At 40.0% G+C, this 21,263-nt stretch overlaps 1 protein-coding gene across 4 annotated transcripts in view; it reads right to left on the reverse strand.

The window, feature by feature from the left end:
- PALS2 (protein associated with LIN7 2, MAGUK p55 family member) overlaps window positions 1-16,509 on the reverse strand; it is a 103,705-nt gene extending 87,196 nt beyond the window's left edge. For 2 of the 4 annotated variants that reach the window (XM_074367337.1, XM_074367338.1), the window contains exon 1: window positions 16,236-16,509. The gene's annotated coding sequence lies outside the window, so the exon portion shown is untranslated. Of the gene's footprint in view, window positions 1-15,578; window positions 15,883-16,235 lie in introns of those variants that run through there. The other 2 variants (XM_010968629.3, XM_010968630.3) reach the window with 2 other exon arrangements.
- Between the last annotated feature and the right edge of the window lie 4,754 nt (window positions 16,510-21,263).

Here is a 21,263-nt window from a genome sequence, read left to right on the forward strand (position 1 = left end):
GACATTCAGATATTCATCAACGAATTAGTAAATACATGCTAATGTCTCTAAAGCTCTCTCTTCTGAGCTTCGGACTCATTTTCTTACCTAATCTCAGTAAAGATATCTCATGGACACAATAAACTCAATATGCCCCAAACTCAACAAATTACTACCTAAATCTGGTCTCCCTCTAATATTCTCTATCTCAATTAATGGCACCCAGGTATAGCTGTTCAATCACCTTTATTCTCTTTACCTAATCTGCACCAAGACCTTTCAATCTGATACCCTGCATCTTTCAAATACATCCCTTTTTCTTTATCTCCACTGCCTGCCTTAGTTCACACTCTCATTCTCTCTCACCTTAACTTCTTAAACTTTCTATTTTTCTTACTTCATTTATCCGCAATTCAACCATCAGAGTGAACTTTCCAAAATACAAATATGACCATTTTCTCCCTGGTTAAAATCATTCACTGGTTCCCCCATCACCTATAAAATCTAAATTACTCAACATGGCATAATTGCCTCATATCTCCCCCCTTAACTGTTCAAATAGTCTCTCTTGCTCCTCCTTAAAGGGGTCCTTTAAATTCCAGCCACACTGGGCCGTTTGCTGTCCACAAACCCACTGCCTCATATTGCTGTAACTGCATCTTAACAGTCTCAACTGACGCCTTTCCTGACCCATCTAGTAGATCTAGGACATACAGCACTTAGTGCAGTTGATATAGTTGTACACAGTTGATAGTATACAGTACTACTGATCCTCATTATTCAAGGATTCTGCATTTGTGAATTTGCCTACTTGCTAAAGTTTACCTTTAACCTAAAAGTCAATACTCCCAGTGCTTTTGTCATATGCAGACACAGAGCAGCAAAAAACATGCCCGATGTGTGCGTCCCCAGCTTAGGTCCGATGAGGCAACAATGCCTTCTTGTCTCAGCTCTCACACCAAAAAACAAGATTCTTTTCATGGTTTATTTAATGCCACATTTTTCACATCTTTGTGCATTTTCATGGTGATTTCACTGTCTAAAATGTCCCCAAGCATAGTGCTTAAGTGCTGTCTAGTGTTTCTAAGCACAAAGAAGGCTGGTTATGTGCCCTACGGAGAAAATACACATGTTCAATGAGCTTCCTTCAGGCATGAAATTAAAGTGCTGTTGGCCATTCAACGTTAAAGAATTGACAATATGTATGCATATATGTGTGTGTATATATATGTGTGGGTATATATGTGTGTGTGTATGTATGTATGTATGTATGTGTATATATGTGTGTGTATATATATATATATATCTATATATATCTCAAGATGTCTTTAAACAGAAACACACATAAAACACTATGTATTGACCAGCTAATGAAATGTGATCAGAGGCTCAAAGGAACCTAACCCTCTTTTTATCTTAGAAACAACAACTCAGTATTCCCTAATTCAGTGTTCACAGAGAATTTAGAGAACAAAACCACTACAAATAATGAATAATGAGAACTGATTTTATTTTCATTTACACATCTGTCTCCACCATAAAATTAGTGGGTTCTCTGAGGGCAGAAATGGCATCTTATTTATCTTTGAACTCTAATTCTTATTATTGCCAGACTCCATTAATATTTATTGCACGTAATTAAAAAAAACATGGTTTCTCACTGTAATGTGATTTTGCCCTAGACATTTAGACTTCATGGTAAGATCCCCACACTACTCCCCACCCCAGGGAGGCCTTGCTCAGTTGCACAGTTAATGGTCTGAACTTCATCCTCCACCCCTGCCCTTTCACTGCTTTTATAGCCAACGATCATGTTCCTTAAGTTCAAATTTAAAATAAAATTTAAAAAAATCACAGTTAAATGAAAAGGCATTTACAGAGATGTACTTTTCATCAGGTTGGTTAGCCCCAATGGGCTTAGATCTAAAACCTATGAAACAAGCTTCTAGACACAATGACAGGCTGAGCACATGGGCCTACACTGCCTTCCTCCCAGAGTCCCACTGAAATGACAGAATAAAACACCAATAATACTGGAAGTGCGGTGGGAGACAGATAAGAGATTAAAAACCAGAAATTCCCAGAAGTTAGAAAGCAGACCAAGGAGGCTTGCCTGTCCAGCAAAGATGGACTTGATAATCTGAACATAATTCTCTCACTTACAAAATGGCTAGAAATGCTGACCTAAATATCAAAAACATCCTTCCAAGTACAAAAACGAGTCCCCAAGAAAACCCCCATGAGCCAATATGAAGAGGATAAAAACAAACTGGTAAGCAGGTGCTCAAGTCATGGCTGCAAGATGTGTTCGCAGATCTCAGCACCTAGAAGCTCAGAGGCAGTTTTTTATGCCTTGGTTTGTTCAAGAAGAATTGCCAACTTAGACCCCTCCGTATAGAGCCACAATCTTACAGGACTAAGCCCCATTTGGTAAGAGTGGCCTGGAAAAGAAGTCCTCATTGGCCAAGGAAGACAATCAGGAAATTCACCTTTCCCAGGTTGGACTCCATGTTAGGGGGCAATTTCACCTGAGAATTTGTAACCACAACCTACTCTCATGGATTCAGGGTTCCAATACACCTACCAAGTTCAGAAAACTCCAAGCAGAGAAATTAAAAAAGTGCCAAAGAAAAGCCTTAGCAAATCTTCCCTGGAGGAATGTGCCCCACAACCAGACTGCACTGAATCCCTTGAACAAAACCCAGCCAAGCACGAGTTCACAATTGAAAATCATGAAAAACACTCGAGAGGAAAAAAAAAAGATAGATAATTGAGGACACAAGAAAGTAATACTGTAATAAAGGAAAGCAGGTAAGATTGAATAACTGTAATTGTAATCTAAGACATTAACGGTAAGCACAGTTCTTTCCAAGTGGATTTTTTTCTGGGCCTCCCTTGAGAAGCACGTGTACACTCAAATATTCTTTTATAGCAGTCAGCAGTTATTGGGCAAAGTTGAAGAAACAGACCCATGTTTTCTAAGACATGGTATAATTTTAAAATTTGTAATATTCTCACCCAGGGTACCCCTGCCCAGGAGCATTTGAAAATGTGTGAGGGCATGTTTGACACCCCAGTGGCTGTGGCACAGAACAGGGGCACTAAACATTAAGTGCTGTTCAGGACAATCCCACATGACAAAGTATAATACTGTCAAAAATGCCAATGATGAATTGCTGAGAAACGATATAACTAAATCAAAAACTGTTATCGATGAATAGCTTTAAGAAGAAAGACTGGGAACAGAAAATCTTAAACGTTCATTGTACATTCATCCTTCTGTACTATTTTTACTCTGTTTATCATGTAACATTAATATTTTTAAAAATTAAAAATAAATTTTCACGTAAGTAATGGAAGGGAGAGCTGTCCTGCTCATCAGTCAAAAGAAATCCCTACCTTCAGATAAACTAGGTTGTTCAGCACACCAAGGATAGAAGCAGTGCATCTGACTACCCTGGAATTCCTAGGCTCAGAAAGTAGTCTCTTCAAGTATTTAAATATTTCTCAGCTAAAGTATTTCCAGAATTAAAACAGGCTTACTGACGCTGGTTGCGTGCTCATGCAGTGAGGACTGAAACCTCTTTTGTGAGGCAGCAGCTGCAACACCAATGCTCTCATGGCTGACAGAAGTCCAAGGAAGGAGTTAAGATTCAAAACAGTTAACTATATACATTTGAATGGTTCTGTGATATAGTTCAATATATCACTTAGTAAACGAATGAAAGCCTTTTTAACAAATGATTTGCCAATGAGGTAGATCAGTTTTAGACTGATGGAAGCCCAATTAATGAGACATTTACACATATGAAAATGAAAGATTAAGATATAAGTGATGCACACTAGAAGCAGACAGAAAATATTTACTTAAAAGAAAACCTACACTTACTCCACAACTCTGCCTCTCAAAGATGACAAATTTTCAACACACACACGTGAACACACACCCACACACACACACACACAATTTGGATGCATCACACCCTGACTACCTCAGAATTAATTTCTCTGTATTTCTAGTTTCCCTTCCTATTCCTTTATTGTACACAGAATAGTTGACCCTCGAACAATGGGGGTTTGAACTGTGTATGTTATGTACACATATTTTTCAATAGTAAATACTACAGTACTAGTACAATACAGTCCGATCCATGGTTGGTTGAATCTGCAGATGCCAAGGAACCACAGATAGAAGGCCAACAATAAATGACCTGCGGATTACCAGCCCCTCCACCCCACCAACCCCCCAGTGTTATTCAAAGGTCAACTGTATTCACAGGCATACTGCACTTACATTTTATTAAATGGCCAGTATGTTTACATCAACATCAAATTGATGTAGGCTAAGGAAAAAATAAACTGGCTCTTAATGCTTTTCACTTATCATTATGAAGCCATTATAATACCTTTTTGTATGTAGCTGTTACCTGTAGGGCAATCTTTATAAGCAGGGACGAAATTATTCTAAAAGAAATAAGCATTTCATTTAAATAAACTTGTATAACAGAAAGATTAGAACAGCTTCAAATATTGTCAGTAAAAAAATTAGAATGGAGTCAAACATTATCGGAAAAAACCTGGAGTTAAGAACTAGCTCAACCCAGACCAGGGACTTGACGCACATGAGAAAGTCTTCTTACAAAAGAAAGTACTTAAGAAATCACATCAAGAGGCCCTCAGAATTGGGAAATAGGGTGATCCCTCAAGAATTAGGTTAGTAAAAGAAGACACAAAATACACAGAACTGGCAGGAAAAAAAGCCCCCCTAAGAAAAGACAGGTAGAAGTACTTGGAAATTTGTCTAATCAAAGTGCCCAAGATATAGCCTTAGGATAAGAATACAATAAAGAAAGCAGTAACAATCAAGTGTACTGTAACCTGTGGGAGGAAAGTGTGTTAACAGAAGGCAGTATCTGATCAAACCTAGAAAAAAAGGAAGTAATAAACTGACCCTGGTCTCTACAATTGCCCAGGAGAGGAGAATTTGCCTACTCCATATTCTAGGGTTGCTCAATCTTGGCACTACTGGTATTTTGAACCAGATAATCCCTTGTTACGGAGGGTGAGGGCGGCTGTCCAATGCACTGTTTGGTAGCATCCTTGGTTCCTACCCACGAGATGCTAGTAAGCACCCCCATCCTAACTATGACAAAAATCTTCAGATATTACCAAATGTCCATCCCATGGGAGGCAAAACAGTCCCCTTAAAGAATCAGTGGTATATTCTAAACAATGTAAATAGATGCAGCAAGCTAATATAGTCTGGTGTTCCAAGCAACAAAATCACCTCACTTTTCTTGATCACCCAGTAAATGTCTCATTATAATTAGAGTTTCTAGAGAAAGTGTGGCCATGGTTGCAAGAGGTTATTTGCTATACAGTTTTTTTGGTGAATTAAAAAAAAAAAATGTTGGAGAGGAAGGCCCATGACCATATTTTATACATGCTTTCTGATAAAAATCAAATCACATACTTTTCATATTTCCCACAACATCTAACAGTTTTAAGCATATGTCAGGCATTTGAACACTTTTAAAATTTAATCTTCTAATTTTTAGTTTCTCTGCCCCTCCCCTCCATACCACCACTCACACAGCGCCTCCATCATCTTACTGTAAATGCCTTTGAAAGTTAACAGTATATCATGCAGGGCTAAATGAAATCTGACTTACTAATTGATACCCAGGGATGTGGTCTCAAAAGAGCTTTTCTATCCTTCAATAAAAAAAAGGTCAAATATAGTTGAGAACGTGCTTAAATCTAAGAAATATAATAACTTATTTAAAAATAAGAACCTAACTGAACCTTTAAAACAAGATCAGGGCTTATCTTGGGAAAAAGATCCCCAAACACTGAAAATCCAGGGACTATCCTTTGCCTAGGAATCCCCTGAAAACTTCAAAATACCTCTATGTTCCATTTGATCAGACACAGTGAATCACAATTTCCCAAATTCATCTTTTACTCCCCATCCTCTCTGCCACCTGTCTTTCAAGCTCTCAGTGCTTCACCTTTAAATCATCACTGCAAATCTTTTCCTAGTATTCTCTTCTTCACTGCAATCCACTCAGCATGACATCACATAGATCATGTTAAAATATCATTTTAATGACAATACTGCATTAGAAAAACACAGGATTTTCTGCCATCTGAGAATGCTCAAATTTCTCTTTTAAAAATCTAGCTTTCCAACTATTTAGTCTACTTCCTCTATTCTCTAATATAAACTCTGTCCTAACTGCACTGATCTTCCTACTCCCTGTATGTACAGCCACATATCTCATTCCCACCTAAATGCCGTCACTCAAGTCACTCCACCCAATATTCTTTTTTTTCTTGGTTATTCAATATCCAATCAATTGATGGCCCACTTCTTGATTTTTTTAGAATCAAAGTTTTAGAGCTAAAAGGGATCTTAGGTTGCATCTCAAAATTAATTCAATCAAATGAGCAGCAAGTCCCTGCCTACAGATGAGAATTTCTTAAATTATTTCAGAACTTGCATAGTCTCCTGCACAGATTAAGTCTGTAGCACTACTTATGTGCTATTTGTGAGGTCCTAATTTGTTCCATAATAAATATTAAGCATAGCCTAAGTTCACGGGACAGTGCTTGGCTGAAGGGATACAAAGGCCATTTCTTTCCTCAAATAAACTATATAAAGAAACCCTTTTATTATGTCAAATTCCATTCCATACGTATATAAACAGATTTACTTAGGTAAAGACTTCTATTTGAGTGTAACAAATTCTAAGTTGTTGTTTCTGGAGATATTTTGAGAAAGAAGGAACTGCAGGTTTGGAAGATAAAAGAGAAAGGAAATAAAGAGATGGCAGAGTAGTAGCAGAAGATATTTGCAGGGCATTCTTAAAAGACATAGAAACAGAGACAAAAACAAATTTCCAGCCTTTGATCTAGAGTCACTCTGTTGGGAAGCAGAGAAAAGAGATAAGAACAGAAGGACAATGAGAGCCAAGTCAGTGCCCTACTATGTTAAGTTCTAACTCAAACTGGCATGAAGTTACCATGGCTGGAAAGGAACTATAAATACTCACTTGGCTATAGTGAGCTGAGTGAGTTAAATAAAGGTTACTAAAAGCTTATTTTTTATCTCAAATATCCAAGTTATTCTATTTCTAAAACAACAGTTAGAAACAGAAGTTGAAGTTAGTAACCTTTATGTGAAAATAAGAAATGCTCTGATTAAGACACCCCAAAAAATGCTTCTAAGGATTTATGAAGCATTTCCTGCCCTCTCCCCTCAAGACTGGAAATCCTGCAACTTCTTTCAAGAAAGAAGTGGGTAAATCAAAACTAATTGTATAGTATCTGGTATTTCCAAATTGAATTGCACCAAATGTCACTGATAATTTGTTTGATATATTTAGTGTTTTAATTGGGAAGACATTAAAAGTTTATAAGGTTTTTTTTAAGGGTTCATTCATAGTCTCAGACTCCTTAACCTTATTTCCCTGTAACATTTTCAGTTCCTTCAGGGAAAGTGTCTCTACGTTGGGGTTTTTGAGAACCTAATGCTAAGGATGGCAAGAGCATACTGTGATGGTTTTGCCTATTTGCCTTCAAAGTGTGTTCCAACCTTCTTAAAAATGTGGTTTAAAAATTTTTTTCATTTATTCTCCCATTCCAAAAGATTACTAGTTTAAAAAAGAAAATGAAAAACTTTTGGATCAACTTATGTAAAACTATGTGACAATCATTTAATTTCTAAAATAAGGAACTTCAATGATTTAAATTTCTTTAACTTAGCTATCTAAGTTTCTTATACCAGAGTCCCAGATAGGATATTCAGTAGATGAACAAAAAGGCAAATAATTTTCTTTCTGTAACATTAAATTTCCCATAAAACATTTTATTATATGTATATAGACAAAAATATTCTAGGTAAAATAAAAAGGCAAATCCATTTGAGGACAGCCACATTCACTCCAAATACTAAAGAATTCCTTATGTGATAATGGACCATTATGAACATATTACAAATATGGTCATTCAAAACAAAATACTACATTATCAAACACTATTTACTACTTTAGACTTTTAGGGGAAAAGCAGGAGGAAAAATCAGGATTGTGTGAATTTTATAAAAATTTTAGATTATGTTGGAGGAATCTTTGAGGTCACATAGTCATCTTTCCACCCAATATTTAATTTGTCTTTGTTAACACACTGAAATGTCACCTAAAAATAAGACTTATTAACGTAATCAACAGCACATAATATACTGGACTGCTTTAAAAGTAAAGTTCTTTTTAAAAATATTTACTAAATGAGACATAGCTCTTATACTGGAAAGGAAAAAATGAAACTTATGAATCAAGCAAAGACAACTGAAAACATGTTCATCCAACAAATATTACCCACTGTATAAAGAACACTGTACCAGACAGTAAGAGAAGGGAAGGACAATGACATCTATTGTACCAAACTCTGTACTAGATACTTTACTTATATTACCCAATTAAAGTAGGTGTTATAATCTCTGTTTCAGAGTGAGGTATACTGAATTTAGCAATAATGCCAGAATCTCTGCCAGCAAGCTTATTGTTTGTACCACACAGACCTCTGTCCTGAACAAAAAGAGCTGGGAGTTGGAAAAACTGGAATTACAACCCATGTCTCTTCATTTTTTTTGGCATGCTGAGTAAGAAAATAATAAAGTACCCAGTTTCAAGAAATTGTATCATTTAATTACATAAGAAACGGTGAAAATATTTTGCTAGTGAGCAAAACTCCACATAATATTTGCTTTTGTTAATGAAAAGCCAACACTTCTTTTAGTATTTAGTATTTTAAAAAGCAACTCAAACTTTAAGCTGGTACTAACAATAAAGTATTTATAGTAATATCATATAGATATTTACAAACTCTGTCATTATTGTATTAAAACAAAATTTTCTAAAACTTCCAAAAATTTGAAAGTAACTGTGACCCCTAGCTCTCACCACATCACTAGATTAGAAGCTATTTCAATGAGCTGCAACTGGAAGTAGTATTTGCAGTATCAGACAGCCCTTCTTTTTTGTGCAAAATAGCATTTCTTTATACGTATACACACACACACAATACTGTATTTGATATAAGACCATGGGAGTTAGATTGTTCTTTATATGAAAACTAAGTTGAATGCTTTGGAAAGACCCAAAGAAAGCAAGTGACAAAATAAGAAAACAAAAACTACAAACTGTTGTATATTTAAGTGTGAGCAAGACAACTATAAACAACTGAGAAGTCATAAAACGCTACAAGGATCCTACACTCAGGTTCCTTCGGAAACCTTTAAGTTCTTGCTCCAAAGCTAGGAATTGGTAATAATGTACAAGTTTATGTAAGAATGTGGACCCAGAGCTGCAGGCAAAAGATACATACTCAAAGTAAATGTTGGTACATGAATATACATCTATATTTTGAAAGTAAAAATACATTATTTAAGGTATATGTGAATCATCTGTTATGACTCTTCACTTAAATCAATTTTCAATCAACCAAAAACTACCACGAGTCATAATCAAATTGTATCAGAGGGTTTTTACTCATTATATGTGCTGATATAAGGTTTTTTTCAGCAATGATATATAAGAAACTATTGGCAATAGTTACCTTTAGGACAAGGCTTCTCAATCTCAGCACCATTACACTTGGGCTGGATAATTCTTTGTGAGGGAGGGCCTGTCTTGTGCATTGTTTGCAACATCCCTGATATGTGATATCATATCTGATAGCGCCAAGAGCAACCCCTTTCCAGTCATGACAGCCAAATGTCCCTGAGGGAGTGCTGAGAGGCCAGCAAAATTGTCTGTGGCTAAGAAACTCTGAATTAAAAATGAGAGGAATGAGGATGGGGCAAAAGGACTTTTACCAGCCCTCCTTTTCTGGATTGTCTGAATTATCACAGTGGTCCCCCAAAAGAAATCCTGAAAATCTGTGAATGTTTTATTATTTGGAAAAAGGATCTTTACAGATGTGATTAGGTTAAGGATCCTGTGATGGGGAGACTATCCTGAATCAACAGGGTTAGGGTGGGGGCCTCAAATGCCATCATTTGTGTTATTGTGAGAGAGGCAAAGAGAGCTTTCTTTCTTTCTCTCTCTCTCTCTCTCTCTCTCACACACACACATTCACACACACACACAAGAGAAGGCGATGAAAAGAACAGAGCTGACAGAGATTTGAAATTCTGCCCTTGAAAATTGGAGTGATGCAACCACAAGCCAAGTAATTCTGGCAGCCACCAGAAACTGAGGAAGAAGAAAGCAAGAGAATCTCTTCTTGAGCCTTTGGACGGAGCACAGCCCTGTGGACACTCTGATTTTGGTCCGATGTTACTGATTTCAGACATGCATCCTCCAAAACTGTGAAAGAATAAATTTCTTTTGTTTTAAGCCACCAAGTTTGTGGTAATTTGTTATAGCAGCCACAGGAAACCAATCATCTAAGGGTTTTAATTTGATTTTTTAAAAACTGGTGATAAGCAAATGATATAATGTGTGAAGAACATTCAGCAAAGCTCCTAAAAGGTAGTAAGCATTCAGTAACACTGCTGATGCCATTATCAATACTAAGCCAATTATGTCTAAGCTCCAAGCTCTTGGTTAAAAAAAAAAAAAAAAAAAAGGAAAAATAAGGATGTTCAAACAGTAAAACAGGAGAATACATGTGCAAGACTCAGGAATGCAAATACATGAATCAGCCTCTTATATGACTTGTACTTACCAGTTATGTCAGTGTTATAATTTGTCCTGTACTGAAAAGACAAATTGTGGATGAGGCTAGCCAAAGACAGCTTCTCAGGGGAGGAAAACTTAAACATTTATTAGCAGAGAAGAAACAAGGGGGCAAGGAAGGGGAGAATATGAATGTGAGCAAAGCAATGAAAATTAATTAGATGCTTTCAGAGTTACCAATCTGGCTAAAATAGAGACCAAAGTAAGACAGACCAAGTTCTAGGGTTAGAGCTCTCTAAATGGTATAGGATCTTAAAAGCTATGCTGACTGATTTAGTAAAAAGAATGTTTTATAGGATGTTATTATTTTACAAATACTGGCTCTTGGGGACTTAAAAAATACAAACATGCTCTGGCCCCACACCAGACCTAATAAATTAGAATCCTAGAACTAGTGTTATCCCACACTAAAGGATTCTAATACCCACTTAGGTGGAGTTAGTTCATGGCAAAAGATCTACATACAGAATCAAAATACCAAAGTTTATAATGTAGCCTCAAAGTACGCATTCATTTAAATTGACAGCATTTTCCTAGGTTAAAACTCCTCCAGAGACGTGGTCCTTCTGGTGTGAAAACGAACGATCATTAGGATACCTACTTTGGCGGACTGCTCAATCCTATTTTGCGTCATTACAGCAAGTACAATCAAGTTCTAACAACATGGCATAGTTTGTTGAACAGGGGAGAGATAGGTGCTAGAGGAATCTGTTTCCAGTTGTCTAGCCCGGTGTGGAGAAAACTTAGCAGCTGCTAGTGGCCATATTTTCCATTAAGAGAACTAGGAAGTGGTCCTCTATAGCATGAGAAGACATGAAGCAAATGCACAGTGAAGAGTAAAGAGAAGAGATGACGTATATCCTGCTGGCGCTAGAGTTTCTGAGTCTCAACCCTTGGATTCCCTTAGAAACCACTGCATCTTTACAATCTCACCTTTTGTTCATACTAGTTAGAAAGGATTTCTATTACTTACAGCCAACAGCCTACTTACTTCAAGTGTCATCTATTCATATCATTTCAAAAAGAAACATTTTAACACCAAAGCCTCAGGAGGGACAGAACCTAACCTAAGATTTTTTAAAAGGAATATTTATATTTAATAACAGCTGTGTGGCAGGAGCAAGTCTAAGTTCTTGGAATACACTGTTATACAAAAGAGATAAAAATCACTGTTCTAATTGGGCTTCCATTCTAGTAAGTGTATACAGATAATAAAATAATAAGAAAATACAATTTCAGATAGTGATAAATGGTTTGCAGAAAAAAAATTAAGGTAATAGGACAGAGGAAAATAAGGATGGTGCCACTCTGACAGGATGGTTGGACAGTATGCTTATCTGAGAAGGTAATATTTGAACTGAAACCCAAAATGACAAAAAGGAGCCAGCTGCATTATGTTTTAGGAAGAGAATTCCAGGCAGAGGGAACAGTCCTAAGTCACAAACAAGCCATGACATTTCTGAGGGAAAAAAGAAAGGCAGTGTAGATGGGTAATAGTGAACAAAGGGGAATGTTAAAGCAGGGTGAAAGGAGTAATTGATCTAAGAGGAAAGTTGTAAGTTGCTAAAGCAGGTAGGAATCAGATCATGTATAGGAACTAGTTGGCAGTGAAAAGGATTTGCAAAACTCACTACATTGTCTTTAACTCTCATTTTGCTTTGCATCGGTGATAACTCAGGCCTTTAGAAACGACTCCCAAAGTATTAAACAAAATGTTGAAGTCAGCCAGGAATAAACATTTCCTAAGCATAAAATCTCTCTTTTGGTAGACTATGAACTTTTCTTTTTTGGCAGGGGGTAGGTAATTAGGTTTATTGATTTATTTGGCTTTTCAATGGAGGCACTGGGGAATGAACGCAGGACCTCGTGCATGCTAAGCACGTGCTCTACCACTTGGTATGAATTTTTTTAAGAGGAAGAAAATTGCAAAGCCATCTTAAAGAATAATCTAGGGTGATAAGATGATAGAAACTACTTCATGAATCTACTATGATCAAGTCTGCACAAAGGTTTTAGTTAAAGAAGAACTTAAAAACCTAAGGTTTTTCTAAGCTACAGTAAATGTACCATCCTTTGTTTTGCTGAGTTCACTGTTACTGAATTGGACATTAACAAGGTTAAATCTGTCAGAAGAGAAAATTGGAAACTACACTTCTTTTTGACTTTACTGTACCTCCTGAGAATAGCTAGAGGTTAATGGTCAAGAAAATTGTGAGTTTTAATCTTATCTCTATTACTATGATAAAGGAAGACTTCCCCTATGTGGTGAAATTAGATACAAGGGATGCTTCAATATCTCTTCCTCTGAAAGCTTTTTAAAATAGAAGACCAATCAGTTTAGAGGTCTGGATATGGTAAACCTCACAAAAGAGTGGTGTTCTCTTCAGCTCTTTCCAGACAACTAGTATCTGTGTACACAAAGTAATTAAACCTGCATTGCTTCTAAGATTAGTATCAGTAAAGTCACATCTTTGAAAGTTCTAATGTATTCATGAATTTATCTTTCACTATGTTAGATATTTAGTTAGCCCATATAACAGTAGACCAAAAAGCAGACTGTCAATAACACTATCTATAAAGAGAGGTACTTGGTGAGTGTGGTGTAAGTTAAAGAAACAGTCATTTAGACACCTTGATCAAGACTTGATTCTGAGTGCATCCCCCTCAACACACTTCCAGAAATTTGGCAAAGTGCCCAGGGATGATTAGCAGCAGTCTATGTGAGGGAGGGATACAATCAACCTAAATTGTAAAGTCTCCCCCCAGTGGTCACATACAAATACCAGGAAGAGTAGGGAAATCATTGTAGCTTCTGTGAGGCTGACCAAAAATACTCTATGTAGAACCTGGTTCCTACAATGAAAAAAATCAAATCTTTAATTCAGTAATAGCACCATATCAGTAAAGAGACCTTGTATGCTTTCCTGCTCTTATGATATTCATAAATGTGAACACTATTTTTAGAAGGAAAGAATCTACAGGTAAAACAAACCACATTTTTTCTTAGGTTTTTTTTTTTTTTTTTTTAGGAATAATTTAACGATATCCTCAAACAGCCTAGTATTTGTTTTGTCTAATGGGCAGGTGTTCATTTCTCCAGAAAAATATATAAGCACATTCCTTGCAAGTTAACTACATCTACCTGAAGTGGAGTTCTGACACAAATTTAGTCACTTACCAAATGAACCACCTTGTTAAAGAAACTTATCATCAGTGCTAAAAACCTAATGTCTAATTTGCAGGATACTCTTTTAAAAAGCACCTAGAACTAGGTAATTTATAATAAAGCAAATAATGTCAGAAGTACAAATGGGTTCTTTGCCTCTTCTAATATTTATTTTGCTGGTGTTTTTATACTTAGACAGCCTTTGACTAGCACTAACCCTGTATTATTTGCAACTCTCAGCAATAATTTTCTGATGTTTCTCATTTTTAACAAAGCTTGGATTAAAAAATGTGAAAAGCATTTAATTAAAATATCAATTGTCTTCTGTTAACCATCCATTATAAAATGATAAAGTATATAAAGGGATGGTAAATACTCAATTTCAATTTAAAAATAGCTTTTAATAAGATAACATAGAGTCTCATAATTATGATTTCTTGTTTATTCCAAGCTAAAAAGAGGGGCAGAGGGGGAAGGAGGGAGAGAAGCAGGCTGTGCAATCCTCTGGAACAATTTCAGTCTGAAATGAGACTCAGGAAAAATGCAAACTGCTCCCACAAATGTTTAAGAAAAATATGATTTGTTAAAAAAAAATCCAACAGTTGGCCTAGAGAATAACAAAAAATGATTCTTATGTAGAGCTACCACACTTGCTTAAGCCCCTAATTTTTCCAGTGTTTAATTTAGAATGTAAATTTAAAAGATCATTTTCAAATATCAGTGGAAAAGGAACTGAGTGGCATCAATTAGAAAAGGATACTTACATCCCCAAGTGTTTTTTCATAAAGTTATTTAGTGTACGGTCTCTATAGGACAAAAACAGAGCATTAAAAGTGTTACCACTTGTATATTATGTAACCCTAGTCGAAACTAAAAGCAGCATGGACCTTAAAAAGTAACACATTATGCAAATGTATATTTAAACATAAATTTAAATATATGATAGATTTCAGATACAAATGACCTCACAATGCCACAACCCACAAAAGTTCTTTGTTTACTGTAATTAGGCCTCAGAAGACCTGACTATAATCAGGCCGGATACCTTATCATAATTGCCCAGTAGATGCCTAGAATAAGCAATACCGAGAGGTCCGTTGTTTTACCTACGTACCGCAACTATCTCCGCATTGGTAACAGTGTATTACCTAGCCTAAAATATTCCACAGACATAAGTTTCCGAAAGACCATTTGAAACATTTCACGGGAAGAAATGGCTGCTAAATCATACTCCAATTGAAGAGCATTTTAACGCACCTCAAATGTTCTGAGCCATATTACAAGACCAATTCAGGAAGCATAAAGTAACATTCCAATAACCCCCAAAGGCGTAGAGGAGTAAAACGTGGCTGTCTTGACCTTACCCAGCTGTTTGTAAGTAATGCGGAGAATTTTGAGCTACCCCATCAGCCTTCAATTCCCTTTCTCGCCTGCCCCCAACCCCTCTCACAATGCACGGCCCAGCTGATGTAAATTGAATAGATGAAACCTCAAGCTGTAATCCCAGGAACTGGGAGATTGAGACTAAACTCCCAATAAAGTGTTAAAAAGTCCTGCAAAAAACACCCACCAACCAATCCACATCCTGTCAGCACACCGACCAAAGATCCCTCAATCGACTCCCTCCTGGCCCCCCACCCCGCCAAACAAACAAAAAGCCCCAGCACCTTTCTCATTCCTGACCAACGTACCCAGAATAGGAAGGCACTGCCTCAGCCGCGAACGCCTCCGGAGCAGCGTGTGCTCGGCCCACAACCACTTCGGCCAAACAACTGGAGTCTCGTGCCTCGGAAGTGGCAGCAGTACTAGCAGAAAGCCTCCTCCCCCAAGAACTCGGAGCTCGGGAGGCAGCTGGGGGCCTGCGAATCTCCCCCTCTGGGGACTGACCCCGAAGGTGTCAGTCACCGCAACCACCGCCCCCAGCGCTGTTCTCCATTCATGCTTTAACGCCACTCCGCCGCACAAGGTGTCGGCGCCCGCGCCCCACGCCCAGAGGGGGCCTCGCGCGCCCCCAGTCCCAGCCCTGCCCCCGCCTGGGCCGCGCCGGGGAGCGCGTGGGGAGAGCGGGGCGCGGAGCCGCGCGGCGGCCGGCAGCATGGGCCAGACACGTTGCCGCGCTCGGCCCGCCCGCCCGCCGGCACGCCGGCAGCCCGGGAGCTGTGGCCCCTCCAGCGCGGGCCGAGCAGAGCACCCCCCCGCCGCCCGCGCCGCCTGCCCGAGCCCAGGTGCTGAGGGGGCGGGTCGGGGTCCCCGGCTGGCGCGAAGCGACGAGCAACAGGGCGCCCCCAGGCTGGCCCGGCGCGCGGAGAAACCGTTACCCGAGCGACGTGGGGGCCCCGGCAACTCACCGGCTCACACCTCGGCCGCCTCCACGCCGCCGCCGTCGCCGCTCCCCTTCGCCCGCCGCTGCTGCTCTTCCTCAGCCGCAGGCGCCGCGGAGGAGCCCCATCTACAAACTCGCCGCTCGTAGTTGGGAACTGGAAATGCGGCTCACACTCCTCAGCACCCCTGTCCCTCCGCCCCCTCCTTCGCTCCCCACTCCGCCCGGCTCCGGTCGCCGGCGCCGCCGCCACGACCGCGCGCGCGGCCAGCCTCCCCTCAGCCGCCCTCCTCCTCCTCCTGCTGCCGCCGCCGCCGGGGCGCGCTCCCTCCCGGCCTCGCGCGTGCGCCGGACGCCCGGGAGCGCGCGCTCGGGCGAGAGGAGGTGCCACCGCCTCCGGGAAGCCGGGCCCCGCCCCTCCGGCCGCGGCTTGGCGGCCAGGTGGAGCCCATTCTCCGCTCCCGCTCTCGCTCCCGCAGACGGCGCCCTGGCCTGACTGCGCCGCCCGCACCCCGCGCCCACTCCCTTGTCTCCCAGGTCCTGGCCCCGAGCTGCCCCTGCGAGAGGGTCACCAGACCCAGTCCACGCCAGGTCTTCCAGGCCAAAATTACCGCTGTCATTCAGCATTTACTGATGAGCAAGATACTCCAAGGGCGTGAAAGAGGCTGCTCCCGGCCCTTTCCAGGAGTTTACATTAAAAGAACCCACCGGTCGTGGGGCACAAAGGATAAAGAGACCTCGAAGAAAAGCCTCTGGAAAATCTCCCCCCCTTCACACCCCCGCCCCCCTGTTCTGATGTGTATTTGGCAGGTTCTCCAGCACCAATGGATGGTGTCTTTCATGAATTTTTTCCCAAAGGCCCAACCAGAGACTGTGATTCACGCCCGAGGAAGTGGACGGACACTAGCTCTTTTCATAGCACGGAGGCTCCGTGGAACTCTCAGAGCCTGCGTTGCCGAACACTCCCAGGACACCAGTTGTTCAGCTCCTCCCAAACATCTGGCCTTCCCAGACCTCGGAAGTGGGGACTGCGCCATCCTTTCCATCTTGTCTCCGCGGAGAGCGTGGTGAACTGTGATGAGTGTCCGCGTGTGCAGATGACACATTTTGACAGGAGCGCAGATTTAATTTTTCAGTTGAAAGGAACTGAGCAATGCAGTGCGGCAGAGGCTCTGGCTAGAAAAACACAGCAAGGCAATCAGAGAGCTCCCAATTCCCTTAACATCTACCTAATCCCAAGAGAGCTTTGTGAACCCTCAGACCTGTAACGGGGGCTTTTGGAAATGCTGCTGTGTTCTAAAACTGAAGAAACTATGAGCATGTTATTTACATTTTACGCAATGTTTACTGCAGTCTTTTCAAACCGTGAATGTAGAAAGTGCAAGTAAAACTTGAGGAACATGACATCAGGTGGCTTCCCGTGTGCAGCCTTTCTTGGCTTCTCTTGGGCAGTTGCAGTATCCTGTACAAACCAGGCATTTGATAAATGTTTGCTAACATGGCCCTTTGGATTCAGAGGTGGAGTTTCAAGCTGTATTGTACCCCCCTCCCCCCACCGTGAGCGTGGTTAGCATGCAAGGAAGGGAGAGAATGTTATGGATGAGGTGTATCAAGAAGGCCCAGCGCCCAAAACTGATTTTTCTCTTAGCCTCAACCAAGCATCAAAGATTAATTTACTTTTCCATTAGGATCATTAATTTTGCTAACCAACATGCGGGGGAAATTTGTAGAGTATTAACTTAGAAACTTCTTTCCTGGAACAACAAACCTGAGGAAGGAAAATTGGAAGCATTTAAGGACACCTGAATGTATTCAGGGAGACAGTAACTTTGGGCACATGTTGAGCCCCACTCCCTTGTAGTCGGGCCAGCTGAATGAAATCAAGTAGAGTTGTATTGTGTGCCCAAGAGTGAGGCAAGGCAGACGCAGGAGAGGAGAATGAGGTTTCTCTTCTTAGAGAATCAACAAACCTTTTGGGAATTCCTTTTCCTCCTCCTTGCCTCCCAGGCCCATTTGCTTCCCACAGGATACCCAGTGGCTCATTTCTGCTGCACCCTACCCAGACCTGTGAGCTCTTCTTCCTTCTGACCCCCAGCCTCACCATACCCCTTCCTACCCAGGTCATGCCCTAAGCTCCCCTGAGGGAGAGGGGATGAATGTCATTTCTGGTGTGTCCCTGATCCCTTACAGTACACTTTTATTTTCTCAAGGGTCTTCTGGCAGCAATGTACTAACCTCCTACTCCCTGAAAATAGGACGAAGTTAACTAAGGATGTTTTGGGGAGGGAGAGAGAGGGGAATCTTTGCCACTCAAATTACAGCACGTAGTTCTTCCTGACTAGGACCAACCCTGTCCAACTCCCTTATCCCTGTATGTACCAGGGACCCAACATTTGGGAGCAGGAATACAGGAAAATTATTTTTCATTTACAGTTCCAAGTCTGTTAGCTCTAAGTAATGACAGCTATTAGATGGAGGCTTATCATCCTTGTAAGACAGCCTCATTCTCACATCCAGACAAAAATGGTCTTGCTCCACACCTATCTTCAATTGCTTCTCTTCAGGATGCTCTTGGCAGTGAAGTTTCTCTTTCAGTGTCTATATTTTATCAAATGTTCATGTACAGGTTATATTATGAAACACGACTTCTTTTTATAAATAATGGTGCCACTTTGTGATAGTCTGCCCTTCCTTTAAACTTTAAACATAGTACATGCCAGAATAAATTTAAGATGATTTAATATGAACATTGGAATTCTCATCATTGCTTGCCAGCCCACCTTTCTGAGAGGTCATCATTGCTGAGACACTACCCAACCATTTCCCATACCTGTTACAAATTCTTCATTCCAGGAAAGTGGAATGTTATGATTAAAAATGATGAGGAATCTTTCTCTTTAGTGTCCTTAATGGTTTGACTTTTCATTTCTTTCAAGGTTACTCTAAAGGGATCATAATTTTGCCACAGTCCAATATCTTATAATTGTGACTCAATTTAAAGCCTCAATTTTGATTTTTAATTCCAGAGCATCTATCATTGGCTTTATTTCCTCCTTCAAATATAAACAAAATCTTCTATACTTTCAACGTGGTTGTGTTTTCTCTTCTAACTTCCTTTGCTACTTCAGAAAATGAGAATTTTGCTAATAGTAAAATCCTCAAATCCTAGCAAAGCAAGTCCTACTTGCTTGCTTTTCCAACTAATCCATCATAATAAGAGCAGTGATGCTCCTAGAATATAGCTTTATGAAAAATTGCAGCTGACATGCACCACAATGTCCAACCAAGCTTTCCTCCAGAATACTTTATTTAGCTTCACCCCTTTTATCTCTGTTCACAAAGCTAGGTCAGATTGCGATTTCCAGCCTCCTTGCTAACCTTTCTAATTCTAGTCTCTTGCTTGCTTGCAATTTTCTCTGCACTCAGAGCTGTACGTCTCTTTGGGCTGTTTATTGGAGTCATCCAGAAAACATTAAAAAAATGTTAAAAAAAAAAAAAAAAAAGAACAAACCCACTGATGGCTGGGTCCCACCTCTAGGTTTAATCATTCTGCTGTGTAGCCTGGGCACCAGGCCTACAAAACTCTCCAGTTAATTCTAATATGCAGCCAGAGTTAAGGACTACTGAAATGAATCATCTTCCAAACTATATTTTACACCAAGTCTTCTCAGAATATTGGGGTGGCTCCAAATTGCCTCAGGTAATCAAATTAAAATACCTAATCCTGTGCTGTAAGACTCTTCGCCAATTGACTAGAATAGTCCCCTTTCAAAACAGCTTAAATTTATCTCCTTCCTAGAGCTTCCCCAGATTAGTCTCACCTGGCTGCCTAAGACTCACTGTTCCCAAGTCTCCGAGTGTTCCAACTGGCACTGGTTTACAAGCTCTTGGACGACAGTTGATTGTGTGTATTATTGTTTTAATCTAGCTTTCATAGGTATCTGTCAGAGGCTTTACTTGTAATCTAAATCTCTCTGAAGTCCCACTAGGTCAACAGACAGTCTCAAAATAAACAGAAATGTTATTCTTAGCAGCACTTTCTCCTACCAACCAGAAAGGACATTCCCTGACACAAGGGCAGTTCATTTTTTTTTTTTTTTAATCACCGCAATTAAAGCCAACAGTTGTAAGGATTTGCCTGCTTGGGGTTACTTTTTGTTTCTTACAAAAATAAAAAAACAGCCTAGATAGCTTCGTCTATCTCCCTGACTCTCCTTTCCAGCATTCATTTACTTTAGGCATTGAAATTTGGCTTCCACATCTACCTCTCAACTGAAACCACTCTTTACTATGTACCACTGCCATTTTCATTCATGTGTTTGTCCATTTATTCTATCATTTATTAGTAGTAAATGCTTTTAATTAAATAATTAACAATATTAAATTGCCCTTACCTAATGGTGGGAAATAATAAGCAATTAAATTATCACACAATAAATGCTGTGTCAGGAATCCTAACCAGACACAATGGAATCGTTGGGGGAAGAGTCTTAGCTTAGTGTTCAAGCAATGCAACTTCTCTGCAGTGTTTGAGGAGGTTAACCTCCACGCCCCCTCCACCTTTAAATCTCTCCTTTCCTTCAACTTCCCTGATACTATACAACCCAGGACCACCTTCGATATCTCTGATTATTCCTTCTCTGCCCCCTTAACTTGTGTCATCTCCTCCCATTCCCTAAATAAAAATGTTCCACTTAAGAATGGAAGAGATTTTTGAGGGAGAAAGTGTAGACAGAAGAGACCACTGTTTCTCTCAGGAATCTCATTGACCCTTGGGGCTCTAGCTTCAAAGCTTCCACATCTGTATCTATAGTCCTACTCTCCCCTGAGACAGGTTTTCAACTTCCTGTTGAATATCTCCATCTGGAGAAGCCATTCACAGCTAATTAATGTCTAAAATAAAATGTATTACTTCCACCTCCCTCCCCTCCTGCAGGTTTCCCTTGTGCCTCTTTTACCCTCTCCTTAACAGATAACAGCCTGTGCCCAGGTCCTTTGATTGAAATGTGCCTTTTCAGTGCCATGGGAGTGGGTTCTCTTGTCCATTTCCTCCCCT

The sequence above is a fragment of the Camelus bactrianus genome, chromosome 7 (assembly GCF_048773025.1).
Source record: "Camelus bactrianus isolate YW-2024 breed Bactrian camel chromosome 7, ASM4877302v1, whole genome shotgun sequence".
In the NCBI taxonomy this organism is placed as follows: Eukaryota; Metazoa; Chordata; class Mammalia; order Artiodactyla; family Camelidae; genus Camelus; species Camelus bactrianus.